General features: G+C 33.7%; 1 protein-coding gene and 1 pseudogene across 1 annotated transcript in view; one reads left to right on the forward strand and one right to left on the reverse strand.

The window, feature by feature from the left end:
• The window catches only part of DPYD (dihydropyrimidine dehydrogenase), an 875,642-nt gene that overhangs the window by 456,626 nt on the left and 413,016 nt on the right, over positions 1 to 6,000 (forward strand).
• The window catches only part of LOC108514369 (small VCP/p97-interacting protein pseudogene), a 13,408-nt pseudogene continuing 12,967 nt past the window's right edge, over positions 5,560 to 6,000 (reverse strand).

Here is a 6,000-nt window from a genome sequence, read left to right on the forward strand (position 1 = left end):
AAGAAAACATATTGGTTCAAAGTTGTATCTAGAGCAAAGTGAACCTATTTGACATGTGTAAAAGAGAGTAAAGTAGCAGTCCTGGTGACTGACTGCGTGAGGCTAGATATGAGAAGAGAGAAGTTAGGAAAAACTCTGGTATCGCTGACTTGCCACCTGTTTATTGTTTTGCAAAGGAAGTGAACATAAGATGAGAAAAACATGGTTACTATATTCTGTGCAGTCACTGAAGCAGGACTTTTCAATATCAAAAGAAAACTGTCAATAAGTACTTTTATTCTGTGACTATAATGATGTCAAATATTTGGAAAGAAAAGGTCAACCTAATAAAGGAACTCCAGTTATTAAAATTGATCTGAAAATGTTAATAATTTTTCAGATGTGATATAGGTACTAATGCAGAGTTCTAAATTTAAAATTCAATTTAATTATTCTAAAATTAGATCTAAAACTAACATAGAAAGGGGAAAAGTTAAATAACAGAATGGGATGTTAAATCAATGTGATTAATTAACTTGATATAAATAACTTGAGTATTGCTATGTTTATCTGTAAATCATTTATCATGGTACCAGCTGTAAAAGAAAATCTGAATCATAATGATAATGATGTGTGTCATCCTCCTACCCAGCAGAGGTGTCATGGCAAATTGTTAATGAACTGTCTTACAGCACTTCACAGATTCAAATGCTAATGTAATAATAATATAATCAATAACAATAAAATCAACACTGTAACAAATCATTTTGATGTGGCTTGGAAAGAGAAATTTATTAAAACATTGAGTTCACATGAATAAAGTTGAAAAACAATGATTTACCCTTTTAGGTCTGTATTTACATTTTGACTTTTAACTTTCAATGAAGGGAAGAGGGAGCACAGAGAAAGGACACTGCCTGAACCTCTTAAAAGTCTGATTTCTGTAGTCTTTCTGGACATTACAGACTTTAATGTACTTATTTTCATCCAACTTTATCTCCCCAAAGTATGTTTTGACGTCTCTCTCCTGCCTCTCTGTAGGAGAAAGGCCATAAATCTTAGCGTGCCTACAATGCCCTCTCCCATCTTAACTTTCTCTTAGTCTTAATTCCTCCCACCAACCTCTTCCCATAAAGGAGATATAATAACAGAAGCCTTAACATGTTTAAAATATGTGTCCCTTTGGAACCTGATAAAATTTCGCAGATTTCACATGATGTTTTTATTATTCAGTCCACAAATTATGCTTGTGCACATGGATGTGCAGATCACTCACTACTGAAGGTAAAGTTGCCTGTGGGTGCCATGCACAGTCTCTGAAGATGGCTTGTGCTTTTCTGCCCCACCACTTGTGCATGCAATGTGCTCGTATCTGAAGAGCTCTGTCCAGTATCTTGCCTTTTGAGAATACAATTCATCCTCAGGAGCCAGCTTAGATGTGACCCACCCTGGAAGCTTTCTTTTATCTTAAAATTGTGCGTATGTGTGTGTGTTTTCTTTTTTGAGACAAACTTCCACTCTGTCGTCCAGGCTGGAGTGCAGTTGCATGACTACAGGTCACTGCAGCCTTATCTCCTTGGCTCAAGAGATCCACCCGCCTCAGCCTCCTGAGTAGCTGAAACTACAGGAGTGTGACACTATGCCTGGCTAATTTTGTATTTTCGTAGAGTTGGGGTCTTGCCATGTTGCCCAGGCTTAAAGTTGTGTTCTTATAAACTGTTGGAGTCCTAGAACCACCTGTGTTAAGAGGAAAAAGACAGAAATTGCAATGAAATTCCAAAACTGCCACTAACACACTGTGAAGCCTTTTAAAATGAGATAGGTGAACCAGCTATCAGTCAGCTCTTTTCAATTCTGTCATGCTGAATTTTAATTCATGTTTTTAAGCTGAGCATAGTGGCACATGCCTGTAGTCCCAGCTAATTGGGAGGCTAAGATAGAAAGATCACTTGAGCCCAGGAGTTCGAGGATGCAGTGAGCTATGATCGCACCACTGCACTCCAACCTGGGCAACAGCAAGACCCTATCTTTAAAACAAAAAAATTTAAAGCATTTTAATTTTTTTAGAGTTATCTATATACCAGGTCAATTTTCCTCTGTGAAAGCATTGGGTATTTATTGTGTATATATTATATGTCAAGCATTCTGAAAGCCATATAATTTACATTTTCTCTTTTACTATTAACAACTCATTGTGGTAGATGTCATAATCTCCACTGCATGGATAAACTGAGCTTTAATAATTTCTAATTCCTCTGTTCTATCTGTCCCTACAGTCATATCTCAGTTCCTTGAACACAGCAGATGCTCAACAAAGACTGAATTGCCCTCTTCTGTCTTGTTAGAGTATTTTGCTTCCAGAGGGAAACATGATGTGATTTATCACATAATAGAAATTGATCAATAATATTTTGTTGCTGTCATTTTGCTGCAGGTAGAATTTAGTTTTCTGTAGGTTTTTAGGAAAGAAATGAGAAACTTGTAAAAGGTTTGCTATGGGCCTCTTTTTAATTACATTATTTTAGGGGACCAGCTTTCTCCCTTAGGAGTCCCATAGCTCATGGGACCATGTTCGGCTATTTATTGGCAATCATTGTTTTGTTTTCTCCACCTCCCTAGTCTTCCCTCCAGTAAGGTGTTTTACATCTCATGAATCATAATTCCCAGTTCTTGGATGAAAATTACTCCACCTGACATTAACCAAGTTTACTAGCAAGATCCTATATTAGGCAGAGCAAATTCAAAGCCAGGAACCCTACAGAGAAGACAATGACCCTGATCTCAGACCTTTACTTCTTAAATCTTTAAAGACTACAAATAAATTTCAAAGGCAATGAAAAAGTTTTTTTTTGAGTTGAACTCCTCTGGGCTCTGGATTTCCATGGCTTCCTTCATGGCTTATGTTTTAGTACAGTGGTATGAATATGAAAACCGTTAGTACTAGGGGATTATCCTCTCTCCAGTGCTCTCTGCAATATTTTAAAGGTGTCCCAACATTATAGATTGCACTGAAATAATACAGCCTACTTGGTATTACATTCTGTATTCATATTTACTATAAAATGTCTTGCTGCAGCGTATTCCTTAACTTCCTATAGAGAAGGATGTAATGTACAACAGAGAAGTGCATTTTTTAGAAACACTGAAATGAAAGTTGTTGATTTTAAAAGACATCTTGTCACAGATGAGTGAGGGAGAAAGAGATCAAACCAGCAAGTCTAGCCAATCCAACGTTTCATTCATGCATCTCTTCGGCTTAGTGCTTTCCCCTTCGGTATCATTAGCATTTTCATTTCGAAAAATGACAGTCTGCAGTGGAAGCAGTAAAAATGTTCAACCTGTGGTTTAAATTATTGATTTTTTAGAATATTGAAGCAGTATTTCAAATGGATTTTGTTAGAGATACTTCTGGGTGGGGGGTTTCAGAGGTAATTTGATACCCAAAAGCCTGTATATTTCAAAGAGTTTCCATTTTTTTGAATTTCTTTAGACTCTGGATGATTGGATAAAAATGTTTATTATCTTCAGGATTGTAAGTAGCAGATCATTGCTGCTTGAACTTGAAACATATTTGTAGACTGTGCTCTTCATGATTTATTGGGCATGCTCATTCAGTGATCAACTGGCAAAATAAATCTTCATTTAGAAACAAAAGCATTTTAAAATAATGGAAAAGATACTATGATTTGCATACATAGAAGGTCAGTAGTCCAATTGATAGCTAGTTTACTGTAATAAAGCATGCAAGGCGTGGTTCTATAAAAATGGATTTTAATGAAGCTCCTCAAATTGTGTTATGCTAATAGGGAGTAGAGTGTGGCCACAGAGATTTTCCTTGAAGTCATTTTAAGTCTCTCGCCACAGTCAATACTTACATATGAACAGAAAATGTTTTGACAAGGAGCAGGAGTACTGACTGCTGTGTGTGTGCTGTGCAGGTAGTTTGCTATTCGCAGCATGTTTCTCCTTATGGAAAAAAGCTACTTAAAAAAATTACATTATATCAAAATGCCTTGATCTGCAATCATTCCACAAGTCCAAGCCCTACTGAAGTCAATGAGGGCTTGGAGTGCAAATTTATGAGTGTCTCGAGCTTAATATGTGGAGAGTTGCATTATATTTTGTAATGTCAAATATCACATAGCGATGGGATGACACAAATTTGAAATAAAACCTGATATCCCCCTTCAACAAGTGGAAATGAATTAAAAATACAGTATCAGAAGAGATCTTTTTGAGGCATTGAAACATAAAAGGGAAACCTGCCACAGAATACATGAGATGTATCCATAATAAACCCTGTAACATTTAAACCAACTTGTAAATGCCTTTCCAATGGCAGTGCTACCATGAAAGTTGGTTGGAGAATTGACTGAATTTGCTACAATTGGGGAAAAACATGTTTAATATGATTTTGCAAAACCGTAAGATCAAATCTTTTGTAAAGCAACCCCTTTTCATCTAAAACCTTTAATAGACAATATGATTAAAATAGTTTTAACGGCCTTTAGAGATAGAAGTTTTAAATATTTTCATATTGTTTATATTGTTATTTGTTGAAATTATAGTTAATATAACTGAGGCCCAGAGAATTAAGTAAACTATTCAGCATCATTCAGCTATTAAATATACCAATAATTAGTAATAATAATTAGCATACTAGTAGTATATTATGATGTACTATTAATAATATAATTCTTCCTTGGTTTGTGTAATTCCAGAGCCAATGCTTTTCTACTACACAACTCTGTCTCCTCTTATTCATTAAAGATGTCACTTAAAATTGGCCTCAAAAGCAGCTTATAAAAGAAAATGAAGACATGGAAAAGCAGTGAGCCCTCACAGTTACACAGTGTATACAAACTTTAGTTATTTTTCAGTTTCAAGGGTGAAGCCACTCCTATCTGCTCCCTTCCTCCATCCATCAGGTGCTTCCCTTATTTAAAACTATTCCTGTGCACTTATGTCCCAGGCACCATGCAGGAATTAACTCACTGAACCTCTGCAACAAATCCATGCAATATATATTCTATTCATATTATTATCATATCTTATTATATTATTAGTGGTATAAAGTATACTAATAGTAATAATATAATATATATAATATACTACAAATAATATATATTTTATTATATAGTATCTATATTATTAAATAATATATCATTAGGTTAATATATTATGTATTAACAGCTTTTTACATATTTATATATTATATATATTTTTAAGTCATTAGATCATTTTATAAGACATGGAAATACAATTGCAAATTTTAATCTTAGAGGTATATGCAGAATTTTATATGCAATGTATATATTCACTATTTAGTTACATCTTTTAAATACTAAGAAAAATAGCAAATCACCTGCTTACTGAAGAAGAGCAAATATAGGAAAATAAGTGTTCAGTGAAAGGTCTAGCCATCTTCTATGCTTGCAAATCAAGTTTATTTTTTAGCATTACATTTCAAGGCAATAGTATTACAAAGTCTAAATCTTAATTTATTCAGAGAAGAAATTAAATTGAGGAATTCCACTTGATTGCAGATATTAAACAGTTGTTGGCAGCAGACTTTTCCACTCATGTCATGCTTCTTGAAACTGTACACCTAAGTTCACCTTCTGGTGGGGACCCCGATGTAGCAATTTGCTTTTTTATTTTTTTCTTTTCTTTCTCTTTTACTCCAGAGATTAAACATCCAACATTCCCTGAGATGCATCCTCGTTTTGCCTTCTCTCTGCAGCCTCTAAATATAAATAATATGTACTATATTATTAATAGTACATTATAATATACTACTAATATGCTAATTATTATAATTACTAATTAGTATATCTTAATACAATGTACTATTATAGTATAAAATTGGTATGTTATATAATACTTATACAATTATTAGTGCATTATACTAATGTACATAATTGTAATATATAATATATATTAATAATATATGATAATATAATATACTGTGTAATATACATATACAATAATAATTATATAATAATTTAACAGAATACATTT

Source organism: Rhinopithecus bieti, unplaced genomic scaffold (genome assembly GCF_001698545.2).
Source record: "Rhinopithecus bieti isolate Rb0 unplaced genomic scaffold, ASM169854v2 scaffold_1887, whole genome shotgun sequence".
Classification (NCBI taxonomy): domain Eukaryota; kingdom Metazoa; phylum Chordata; class Mammalia; order Primates; family Cercopithecidae; genus Rhinopithecus; species Rhinopithecus bieti.